The sequence below is a fragment of the Hylobates moloch genome, unplaced genomic scaffold, assembly GCF_009828535.3.
Source record: "Hylobates moloch isolate HMO894 unplaced genomic scaffold, HMol_V3 SCAFFOLD_1, whole genome shotgun sequence".
In the NCBI taxonomy this organism is placed as follows: domain Eukaryota; kingdom Metazoa; phylum Chordata; class Mammalia; order Primates; family Hylobatidae; genus Hylobates; species Hylobates moloch.
The window spans coordinates 175,049,519-175,063,122 of NW_026652276.1; the positions used below are offsets into that span (position 1 = coordinate 175,049,519).

At 34.0% G+C, this 13,604-nt stretch overlaps 1 pseudogene; it reads right to left on the bottom strand.

Moving 5' to 3' along the window:
• Positions 1-10,670: 10,670 nt before the first annotated feature.
• LOC116809932 (U6atac minor spliceosomal RNA) lies at positions 10,671-10,827 on the bottom strand (annotated as a pseudogene).
• Between the last annotated feature and the right edge of the window lie 2,777 nt (positions 10,828-13,604).

Consider the following 13,604-nt stretch of genomic DNA (forward strand, 5'->3'; position numbering starts at 1 on the left):
TGTTAGACTCAGGTCCCCACTTCCTTTCTGGCTTTCAGGTGGAATCTCCTACATCTCCCAGAGGCCATGAGACCTCTTCCATCTTCAAACTCAGCAACAGAAAATCTTTATCTAAAATTCCTCTCATACTTCAAATCTCTCTAACTGGGAAAAGCTAGATCCCTTTAAGGGCTAACATGATTCCATCAGTCTCAGGTAAGATATTCTCCCACTGCTAAAGTCAATTTATCTTGGAACTTAATTACATCTGAAAAATTCCTTTATAGCAGCACCCAGATCAGGGTGTAATTGACTGGGAAAAGGTATGTGTATTCCAGAGGCTGGAAATCTGGGGAGCACTATCTTAGAGTTCTGACTATCATAAAAAGATATAATGATATTTAGGCATATGAAAATTTAGGCAGCTTTTCTAAAGAGGATGCAGATTGTGAAATTCCAAGATCTTTCTCTATCATAGAAATGTCTTGGCAGAGTTCACTTTCACAATTTTATGGAGTTGCCTCGCATTTTTAACTGAGTTAGGTCTTGATGTATCTTTCCCAACTATCCTGACTATCTGATTGATACATCTTGTTAACACATGGCACTATAGATAAGAAAGACACAATGTTAGTCAAGAGTGGGACTTCCCTGTAAGATCTGGCCCAACTTACAACATCACCGTCTTGGTTGTGTCCACAGAATTGTTATAATCAGAGAGGGATGCTTAAGTACTGGTAGCAGAAAAACCATGCTGGGTAATGGATTTCATCTGAAGCCAGTAGCGTTTTTTTTCTAGTTATTCATACTTTGTCCATATTTCTTTGCAAGTCCTAATTTTACTAGAGATCATATGTGGATTACATTTTTATGAGTTAGAATTCCTAGAAGAAATTGTGAAAATGCGAAAAGTAGTGGGCATTACTGCAGTGATGAGACTTGACCCTGTGGATGTGACTAAAATACTTGTGTTAATTTGAGAAAACAATGGCTTCGTCCCAGGGTTAACATGGTCTGGCTGAAAGCAAACAAGTGAGCAGATGTTACTTAGGTTTCTGGTACATATGTTAAGACCCAATATGTATGGTAAACCAGTTATTACAAAACAAAGGGGTATTTTTCCAATTCATTTTAACTTTAGGTCCTCAGGGCTAGAGCCAAAAGGCTAAACTTCTAGAACTTTAGTTTCATAAACACCCTATCTACTCCCCTTTTGGGGAGTAGAAGATGGCTAGTGGGTATTCTATCAGATAGAAGTGAGATGTATTATCTACGTAAGTGAGATTTATACTTACAAAAAAGTATCATTACCAGAGTGTGTCAATTTCAGAACTATCGCAGATTGTTCCAAAGGACGATATGTCTGCGATCTGAATTATAAGCACTGAAATAAGTTATTTTCAGTGATTATACTGCTTAAGCCTCAAAAATTCATAAAATTTTTATCAACATTTGGGAAATTTAAACTGAGCCATGTGGCTTTCAGCAAGTTTTGTGAATTTTTTAAACCTCAATCCCCACGCTTGTTAAAGGGCTATAAGAGTATCTATTAAGTACTATTAATAGTACATTATTTGATTAGCATTTTTCTTCATTATTCACCTGGCCTGGCAGATTGAAGGTGCTGAATAAATAACTGTTGAATTGATGGATAAAGAAATGCATAAGAAAAACAAGGGAAACTAATTAATTGGTAACCGTTTACTGAAGTAGTGCTCATTTAAGGGACAAGTTTGTCATGAACAGATTGTGTTTTCACTCTTGAAAATTCCTTGTGTCATTTTCTTACAGTATCTGTGGCATCATTAGCTTTTTCTTAGTACAGCCAGTGTTCTCTTACATCCCCTCAATAAAACACATTCAAAATGTGTATTCTGGCATCAGTAATTTACATCTCAGCCTCAGTCTGAACTGAAGACTTCACACACACACACACACACACACACACACACACAATGTACTCTGTCAGTCTTTTCAACTACTGTTATACCTTGTATGCACTTAATGAAATACTCTATCATTCAGAATTAATTTAGAAATAGATGAACAAGTGAAAATTATTAGAAAATCTTTTAAAATTATTTTGAATAATTATTGCCAACTCTTGCTGGACTCTTACTCTAAGGCACTGTATTAAAGCCTTTAAAGTAAAAACTTACTCAATTTCCACAATCTGTTGGGAAATATTATAACTCCACAATTTTATAAATAAGGAAATTGAAGCATATACAAGTTAATTTTAAATAAATTGAATCAATGTAATACAGTCAGTTAAGTCTGTTAACCTGGAGAGCTTGATTTTATTGACCATTATGATATACTGCATTTCACATTGAATAGCATTCAGTAAGAGCAAACGTGTATGGTGTTGAAAAGGAAATCTTACTCCCATTGTTGTACTATGTAGTTTCCTTTGCCTGATGCTACCGTTATTGTCAGTTGTTCATATCATTTCAGAGACATCCCATATCCAAACATGTACATAAAACCAAAATGATTGTACATGAGATACTTAGCCCGATTAGGATACAATAGCATACATCCTTCATTTTTATGTGGAAAATACATCCTGGGCATCTGAATATGTTAATTTGCTGTGTTAGGACCCATCACAGTATATAAAATGTGTACTGAAACATGAAACAAAGGAAATCTTTTGCTCTTCTTCTGCACAATTTGTTGTCAAGAACTGTTAATGGTTTGAGATTTTGAAATAACTTCATACTAACAAGTTGGCTACAGTTTTATAGATGCTGGTAAAAGACACAAAACTCTTGAATCAGAGACAAATAACTTTATTATTCGTGGCTTCATTTTTATGCCTGTTTCTTTTGTCCCTAATTCCCAAGGGACCAATGTGGAACAGTCAGTATGGATGCAGCTGAAACAGTAGGTTTGCATCACAGCTAGGAACCATCAAGCTGAAGGAATCTTGATCTTTTATAACGGGCTGCAAGCAAAGTTGCCTACATTTGGTCTATCTTAGTGGTTATTCTACCTACAAATATTCTTGAAATAATAGTCTAGAGCCATTTGTGTTTGCTTATAAGACAAACACAAATGTTGCACAACCACAGAGATTCGTCATCCAAAATTTGAAAGTTACAGAACTTCAGTACATTTCTTAGCCTTTCTGACTCTCCTTTCTCAATCTGTAAAATTGACTGTACAATAGTCAATCAGTTTAGATTGCACTGTGAACTGCAAAATACTCTGTAAAAATATTATAATTGCTATTCCTATCATCCTTAAAATCACGTAAAAAAGCACTTTTCTATCATCAGCAACTACATGATCAATTGGGTGGTTATTAACATTGGAAATGTCCTATATGTTTACTTGGAGCATAGTTCTATTAATAGCTAAGTCTGAGTAACGTATTGCAAACTGGAACACAAATTAGAGTATTTTAAAAATAAATTCAATGAATTACAAGGCAAGTTGTTATTCACAAATAGAAAAAGAAATCTAATTCCTGAAGGGAGAACAGAACATATTTTTTCATGATAAATGCCTTTGTATTATTAGTATAAGGTCACGTGGTTCATACAAGTTACAATGATATTTTGAAAAAGCTTAGCACACATTTGGAGATATAGAGATGACCTTCATGAATTAAAACCACCCCAGCTGATCTTATTCCTGAATAAAAGAGGTCTTACTAGTAACTTTAAAAGTCTGATTTAATGTGAAAAATACTGCTTAATTATTCCAATTAATTAAACTACAAAAATAAGAGACTGTTTAATATATTGTTCCACATATTTAGTGAATAAACATTTATACCTGTATCATTCCCTTTTTTTTTTTTCTTTTTTCTTTTTTTCTTATTATTATTATTATTATTATTTTATTTTTTTTTTTTGAGACGGATCTCTTGTGGGATCTCGGCTCACTGCAACCTCCACCTCCCGGGTTCAAGTCATCTCCTGCCTCAGCCTCCAGAGTAGCTGGGATTACAGGCGCCTGCCACCACGCCCAGCTAATTTTTTGTATTTTTAGTAGAGACAGGGTTTCAAGGATGGTCTCGATCTCCTGACCTCGTGATCCACCCTCCTCGGCCTCCCAAAGTGCTGGGACTACAGGTGTGAGCAACCGTGCCTGGCCCTATACCTATATCATCTTTTAACAGAATTTTAATTTTTATGTGCCTACATTTATAAACTCAATTTTTAAAGACAATTATTAATACCATAAGCTTTTCTTCAGTAATGTCATTAAGTTTCATGTCTGTCTGGATTTATTTCCCTGTGGAAAAAATTAAAATTAAATTTTGTTTGTTCACTTATCAAATGAATGAAGCTTTCATTCACTTTGCCTTGTTAATATATAGAGCAGTTAAACTTATTTCTTTTTTCTGCTGACTACTTGATCTTTCAAAACAGATAGTAAAAGGCTTTACCTAATTATAATAAATTCCAGATTTCATAAAATTTCCAGAAGCTCTTTCAAAAATGAAAACTAATTTACAGAAGCATTAGGTTGTACCTCCACTCCCCCAGCCCCACAGGAAGTACTGACAATATTTACATATATTAATTACATGTGGAGTACAAGAAATATGATTAAAATGCATCAATGTTGAAAGAACTGTACAGAGAAAGAAAATACATTACTCTCTTCATTTAGTTTATGAGCTGATCAGATACCAGGTTAAGTTATGAAGAATGAGAAGCAAAAGCAAAGTCGAGGAGTGTGTGTGTGTGTGTGTGTGTGTGTGTGTGTGTGTATGTGTGTATCAGCCATGGATCCATGTCAGAGAAAAAGGACTAGAGTAACTAAATAAAGTTAAAAAATAATGGAGGCTGGATGCAGTGGTGCAAGCCTGTAATCCTAGCACTTTGGGAGGCCGAATCAGGCAGATTGCTTGAGACCAGGAGTTCAAGACCAGCCTGTGCAACAAGGTGAAACCCCATCTGGGCATGAAGGTATGGGCCTGTGATCCCAGCTACTCGGGAGACTGAGGCACAAGAATCACTTGAGCCTGGGAGGCAGAGGTTGCAGCCAGCCAAGGTCACTCACTGCACTCCAGCCTGGGCGACCGAGTGAGATCCCATCTCAAAAACAAAACAAAACAAAACAAGCAATACCATTTTTTTGTTTGCTATTTCATTATATTTTATTTGAAAATATACAACATATAAAAACAATATATAAGTAGAGTTTAATTATTAGTAATACAATAACTACCTGTATAACAAACATAGATTAAAAAGTATTACTTTGCTGGCACCAAAGAAGGCCCTTGTTTCCTGCTGCCATAGAATGCAATCATTTTTGAGGAGGTAATCTCACATAACTAACAAAAAAGGTTTTATATCTAGAACATATAAAGAATTCTCAAAACTCAAAAGTAGAAAAACAAGCTATCCAATCAGAAAGCAGGCGAAAGACATGACTATGATACGAACACAAAATAAACACGTGAAAATATTTCTAACATCTTTGGTCATTAGAGAAATGCAAATGAAAATCACAATGATACATTACTACATATCTATTTTGAGAGATAAAATAAAACATGGTGATACTATTAAAAGGAGGAGAGGATGGAGGGAAACTGGATGTCTTTTATATTGGTGGTGGTAATGTGAAATGGTATGACCGCTCTTGCAGAGTATGGCAGTTTCTTACAAATCTAAACATGCATATCTCTTGTGCACTTATTCCAGAGAAATGAAAAGTTGTGTTCACATCAAAAAAATAAAATTAAAAAAAACATAAAATGTGTACATGAATGTTCATATCAACTTTATTTTTAATAGAAAAATTCTAACAACAGTCCACATATTCTTTCTTTGGTGAATATATGAGTATTCATACATTCTCATACATCCATGCAATGGAATACTATTCATCAATTAAAAGGAATGTACTATAGGATATATCCAACAATCTGAATGGACTTCAAGAGCTTTATGCTTCATGGAAAAAGTCAGTCTTAAAATGTTACATACTGTTTAGTCCTATTTATATAACATTCTTGAAATCAGAAAAATATAAAAGCAGAGAACATATTAATGGTTGCCAGGTGACAGGATATGTGTGTGGTGATGTCGTGGATACAGATACTCAGGGGTAACATGCCAGAGTTGTTTTGTGGTGATGGAACTCTTCTGTATTTTTGTTTTGGTGGTGGATATATATCTTTATAAATGTGTACAAAATTTCACAGAATTGTATACTCTGAAATAAATGCAGATTTTAAAATGGTGAAAACACTGTAGTATAGTTAGCAGTAACAAGCCAATTTCCTGAGTCTGTCATATCTCCATTTAGGATAGCTCAGTGAAGAGTAGATAGAACTCTGTACTAGTTTTGCAACTTCATTTGAGTCTATATTTTAAAATAAATGTTTTTAAACGCCATTATAATAGCCTAGAATATTTATTATTGCATGATTTTTTATTGTGTTTGTGTTTGCATGTTTGTGAACTTCAGGGGAAGTGGCAAACAAATAATATTTACCAAAGTCTGCTATCCCTTTTTACTCTATGGAGAGAGGCTATTGGTAGTGAGTGTGTGTGTGTGTACATGTGTGTTCCTGAATGTACATTAACTTATATACACATACAACCATTACTCCACATCTGGCCTTTCCCAGAAATATATAAAGACTAGCAATCATTTACTTGTGTTAGAAAAGTAAGTTAACCATATCAGTCTAAAACTTCCAACTCATAAAATTAAATATGCTGACTTCCAAAAAGTAAAAGTAAATCTCCTAAATACCTAAGTATATTATGTGGTGTGACTCCATTAAGATATTCTATACCACTTACAAAGTCCTTTTCTTAATTGTCTTTTGGACTTTACAATATATTTTAAAAGAAAGGAAGCTTTTAAAGTCTTTAGAATATCTGAATAGGGATAGTGTTTGAGGATAGATTACCTATTCACACACTCCAAAGTGTACACATTGGCAGTATGGCCTTTTTTTTTTTTTTTTTCCTGAGAGCAGAATTTTAAAGGAGAAAAATGAGGTCAAGAGGTTTCTAAAGAGTCTAAAGAAATAAAAGGTGGTGCAGACGTTTCCACCGTAAGGAGGCTTTTCATGACAGAAGCTCAGTGGGTTGCTTCCATCTTGCTTTGACAGGTTAGGCTGAACGGGTTTGTGGTTTAATAAAATGGTTCAGGTGTCAGGCCACTTAGGTAATTGCTCAGGATCAAAATCCAAAACAGGTTCTAAAATCACTAAAATGTAAATATAGAGAGAATATTATGTTTGCAAGATCATTTTTAGAAGAATTGCATGAGGTGGGAAAATTCTTTGATTATTTAAGCAAATGAGTAAAACACAGGAAAGGCATCAGGTATCAACAGAGCAACTTTAAACTGCTTGCTTAAACATAGACCTCATTAACTGTAAGATTGTTTTGCCAAGTAGGTTACGATGCTAGAGATAAACTGTTTGAGAAAATAGGCTAATCACTCTTCCCAGTAGGTGTATTCTATATGAATATAGAATAAATACTTTCAGCGAGTGCCAGTTTATTAGTCTGCCTGGGGCATCCACATGCCTCCGTCTGGCCCTGGTAGTATACATGGTAAATCTGTGTGCGAACATACCCACAAACATATGCAAATACACAAAGAGGATTTTTTCCAACTGAAGAGAATACTGCTGACAAGGCAAAAATTCTCCTGAAAATAGTGATTTGGGATTTTATACCCACACTCATTTTCCTTTCTTTCTTTGAATCTAACTGCACTCCTGAGTGCTAGTACAGAAATCTGCTGCATGTATATACAGCATATTTATATCAGTTTCAGATTTGGTATTCTCCTTTATCACTTTGGAAACATGCCACATAGAAAATAGGCTCAGTGCTTATATAAGAGAATTCTTTCCAGCCTTCCCTTTTCTCTTAGTGTAAGATTACATTCATTTATTTGCTTTTAAAAATCCCATGTAATTCAGTCCACTGTAAGTTGGCAAAATAACATGCAGAAATTAGATAAGTTTCAGGCCAATTGTTGATGGCTAAATTCACTTTTTCTTTACAGAAAAGAGAAAAGGGGACTTGTGTATTAATAATGCAGAATCTTTTATTGAAGTGTGCTGTAAATAAATGCTCAAGAAATATTTATATTCTCACTGTATGGGGTTTTTATTTGTTTATATAACAATTTATTTTTGGAAAATTACATATAATTATATGTGTATATTTTATATATTTAATAAAATTATGCGTATACACACACGCATCTCAGCCAAAGTTGCAACCACAATCAACCTTAAAATGAAAAAATATTTAACTAATTTCGGAGAAAAAAGAGGCTGAGAGTCAGATTTGCCTTCCTGTTTTTGCTACTAACTTGATAATACTCTTAAAAATGAAATGATTTGTTTTCATTTGGTGGTTAAAGTTCAAGTAGGTATTTTAAAAATCTCTGATAGAATAACTAGATATCACTAGCCAGTCATCTGTGTATTCACTCATTTCACAAATATTTGTTGTTCAAATTTGAGCACTCTCCTAAATACTGAGTGAAAAAAGTAGATATTTCCCTCATGAAATGTATTGTTCAGTAAATTTAAAAGGATGTAAATAGATAAATATAAATTTATATATAATTATAAGGTAATATCAGTTATAATGGAATTGCATAATCAATTGGTTCAATTTTATAACGAGTATGTTGTCTCTTACTTCAAACTCTTCAAATCCCCTTAGAACTTGGCATCTCCTGCAGATTCATTCATAGTGAAATAATGTGTTGCTTTATAAGATGAGAATCCAGCTCACTTGATAGTTTTATTGCAGAATATAAAATTAGATACTGATGTGTTATGTTTTTGAAAAAAGTAGAAAATCTTAGTGTAATACGAGTAATTGTAAGTGCAATAGGCTTTTTTCACTGATGGAAATTAGCCCCATTTCTCCACAATGGTCTTTCTGCCAACATAGTCTAGTATAAGATAGTAATAAAGAATCATTTTTTCTTGCTTATAAATTCTGGCAGTACAGTATACACATTTTAAAAAACAGAATGGCATTAAATAGAACATTATTCATTATTCTTTAATAAATAAAGGCAGTAACATGTCACACAAATGTTTGAGCTTCAAAAATATGCAGTCATATATCTCTAGCTCAATATGTGAGCCACAGTTTCATTAAATGCTGACTACTTAATTTTTCTTTTCTGCTGAGGCAAATTAATGCACTAAGATCATATTAATTACATATAGCCTGTAGATGTCAAATGGTATCTCTGGATAATTGTTTGGGCTTATTTAGTTTCTTTTTTTTTAAATTTACTATGTGTAGTAAAATGAATAATTCATTTCACTGCGTTGTATCTAAATTATTTTGTCTCATCCACATGTATATTATTTTGCCAAATTTATAAAGTTAGCTTAATTTTAGGAACAATTTTCCAAATATGGTTTCAAAATTGTAACACAAGTATTTCTGGGTCCATGACATTCTGGATTCTTTTGGTAAATATGGCTACAGATCTTTGACTAAATTTGAGCCTAAACATATCTACTCCAGTGAAGCTCTAAGTCTGTATTTCCTTTAAATAGATGTGCTTGAAAAATACAAATATGACCTAAATTCAACAATGTACTTCCCTTTTAAACAGTATGAATAAATATTGCCAATCAATGGTAGCTACTTTTAATACCTCAATGGTATTTTTGTTAGATATTTTTCTTTTAGCAGAACAACGTGTGAAGCAGCTGAGGTCTAGTGATATTAACAGAATTTATCCATGTCTCCTTAGTAGTTAACTGGTTATGCAGCCAGATCCAAATCAAATACTCCTGGATACTAGCTTATTGTAGTTCTTTCCACTATGCTGCAAAACATTATTAGGAATAAACATTCTTAAAATTTGTGCCGGCCGGGCTCGGTGGCTCACTCCTGTAATCCCAGCACTTTGGGAGGCCGAGGCGGGCGGATCACGAGGTCAGGACATCAAGACCATCCTGGCTAACACAGTGAAACCCCGTCTCTACTAAAAATACAAAAAGCATTAGCCAGGAGTGGTGGCGGGCACCTGTAGTCCCAGCTACTGGGGAGGCTGAAGCAGGAGAACGGCCTGAACCCGGGAGGCGGAGCTTGCAGTGAGCGGAGATAGCGCCACTGCACTCCAGCCTGGGTGAAAGAGCGAGACTCCGCCTAAAAAGAAAAAAAAAATTGTGCCGTTTATGGTCTATGCCATTGAGGTACTTACATTCTGAAGAAGCATGTGGCCTCTATACCACATATTTTGTACCAAAATTTTATATCACATGCTTAGCGATTGGATTTGGCATAGTGTTTTGTTGTTGTTGTTGTTCCCTTGGAATATAAATTATCCAGTTTCCTTCCTTCTTCTATCATTTCTTCTGCTTTTCTTCCACCTTCTCTCTATCTCTGTCTGCCTCCCTCCTTCCCTCTCCCAGACCTTTCTCCCTCATTCTGTCTCTCTCTCTTCCTCTCTCCTCCCACGTTCTTTTTCAAATACCAACTACAAATATCACATATATAGCACAGGCAAATGATAAATTACTTTGATTTTTTAAATAATTTTCTATCATCTTATAAAGAATTATAGTTTTGCTTTGTCATAAAAGGAAGTTATTACATTTGTAATTTCTTCCAGAAGGGAATATATGCACTTGTTTTCTTGCTGCCAAGGTGCCCATCAAAATATTTCTACTCCAAATGGAACAAACTGTGTATTCAAAAATATGAATAAAATTCTGAAATAAAGATTATTTGGGGGCCATCCCTTGTGGATAATTTTGCTTAGAAATCATATTTAATTTTTCCGTATGCGTGTTGTCAGGCCCGAGGGCCTCTTCCATCCTTGTCAAGGGGAGTGCTAACCTTCTCTCCTTTCATACAACACGGAAATCATATTTAATTTTTCTATAAATAATTTAGATATGTAAGTCCTGCTAGAGTTGGAAAGTTATCTTATTTGTTCATTGTTTAAATACAAAATATTCTAAGTGTTCCCCCAAAATTAGAATTTGTTGGTTTTTTTTCTAGTAGTTGAGTTTGAAATTTGGATTCTATCTTTATTTTACTTTCTAAAAGAAAGTATGTTCACTTTTGATTTACTGTGAAATTGTTTTATAATATGAGCATAAAGGTTTATAGTCTCTAAATTTCAATCTGATTAATAGTAAACTCTTAAAATGTCTTTGCATGATAGATCATTTTAAAAACATTTCAAAAAAAAAAGAAATCTTTAGAGGAAGCTGACTTCAAGTATACTGTGGATCTTCTGTTTAATGGAGAATGATGTCATGACAAAAAATGAAGCAAAAGAGAATCAGAAAGAAAACGTAAATATTTTCTGTGCAAAACCTAAAAGAATATTTATTATCTTAAGATGCCTTACTTGCTTTTTCAAGGGCAGAGATATGACTACAAGAATATTCATATGGGCTTCTCAGATTTTCAGTGTTACATTATCCTTAATATTTTTGGTTGATTGTTCACGTATAACTAATTTATTTTGAAAAAGAAAGTATCTTATGACCTATACTAGTTTATTAAATCATATATTTTAAAGTATATGTTAAATTATTGACACATTTATTAAATTATATCTGCTTTTTTCTGTTAATTAAATGTAAATTACTTGTGAATAGTCTCTTATTCTTTTAGGTACTTTATTTTGTATATATATGAGACTGATAAGTACAAAAAAGATATTTAATAAACTACTTATTTTTAATATATGTTTATTTAGAAGCTTCCAGAAATTTTATTAGGAAGTAATAAAGAACTAATGACAAGCTAGATAGGCATGGCATCTCTATCTCATAAACATATAATATCATTCTAGTAAGTTGAAATCGACTTGAGAGTCCACCCAGATTTACATCATACTTATTTCAGTGAAAATAGAGGTTTAATAATGATATAGTTCAGCATTTATTTTATAAAGATATCATTTAGCAATATAGATTGATTCATGAACTCATTTTTTAAAGAACTAAAATATTTAATCTAATATGAATTTAAAACTTTAACTTTAGTAAAAACAAATTTGATTCCTTCAGTCCAAGTCTGCTCCTGTTTACAGACATCCTCCTATAAGGAAAGGAGGGACATAAAATTGTCTCTCACTCTTCTAGGCCCCGGCCCCCATGCCCCACTCTACTTCCAGAGTCAGAGCAAAAATAAGGAGAAACTGGAGACCTAGAGATTCGGATATTTTTACTTATGCTGCTCTGGTCTCCTAGTTAACATTAGCTAGCTACTCTGTGTTCTACTAAAATAAGTGTCCAAATACTAACTCTTATACAGTAAATGTTTAGGTCCTTATAAGGCCATCAAGGATTTCCTCACTGTTGTCTTTTCTAACATGGATGTGTCATTCCTTGGCTCTGTTCTTGAAACTACTCACTTTGTGTCCTTAGCAGAACTACGGCCTCTGATGCTAAAGTCTTTGCAGTTCAACAGAAACTTAGATAAAGATGGCTTGAAATGACCTTTTTGTTTTCACTTGGCTCCATGGAGTACTCATTCATCGTTGCCACGCCAGAAGATGGCTGTGAAGGTTGCTGCTACCAGTGCCCTTTCTCTTTGCCATGCTGTTAGACGCAGCTCCAACCAGCCTATTTATAGAACTTCTCAGGTAGAAAGCAGCCAGCAGGCTCTGTATTCTTGGTTAGCTCAATGTTTTCATGGAATACATGTCTATTTTGCCAAAAAGACCTTTCATAGCATTTGTCTCTGGTTTCTGTAGTAAGGCAGGCAGTAAGATAAGAGTGTTCCCTTCTTGAAAGTCCATACTTATAAGAAATTCTCTTGTACCATACCTTTTGACTTTATGCAACTGTAGAACATACTCCTACAACCTCATGGGGAGAGAAGAAATCTAAAACACTCTTACTGTGATAAAATTATCTCCTAATTTCTAGTCTTCTTCGACATAATTTGAATTTGAATTGGAGGTTGATGACAGGCACACTAGTACTGCTATCTAATATGTTCTGAATGGATGAGTTTAGTAGATGTCAAGCAGTTATCAGCTATTATTCTCAGTTGCAGGAATTTGTATGAGATTTTTAGACAACAGGATATACCCTGTTAAATGTCTTGTTACTTACAGTTGATACAAATATTAGAACCACCACGTAACCCCTCTGGAAAGTGTTATTTATACTGGAGTCTATGTAAATGGTGCTCTGTGAGGTTGTACAATATGGCAGCTCTTTAAAAGCTCCGAAGAGTTGAGGAATTTGGCCATTCAAAATTATACAGCTGCTAGATTTTACCTGAAGAGGTTTGTCTCTAAAGCCATGCACATTTTCTCTAAAGCTCTGAGTAAAACAAAACAAGAAGTCAATCAATATGATGTTGTAATCTAGATAGAAGCAATATTTACAGGAATTTTCCAGAATCCCTCTGTAATTATGCAAGTTACACAATCATATTGGGATTATAGTATGGAGTTCAGAATGGTAGCATATAAAATTGATTGAACTGAAAACTGCAATCAACTGCAAAAGAGGTCTAAAGTGCTAAAGTTATAATAATGTATTTTGGAAGTTCTAGGAATTGGGGTGAGGAGAAATGGAGGGTGAAAGCACAGCCAGTGGCATACTATAAACATAAACTTGGGTTGAGCAACTAAAAACAAAAAGTAAATTTCAGGAAAAGTTACAT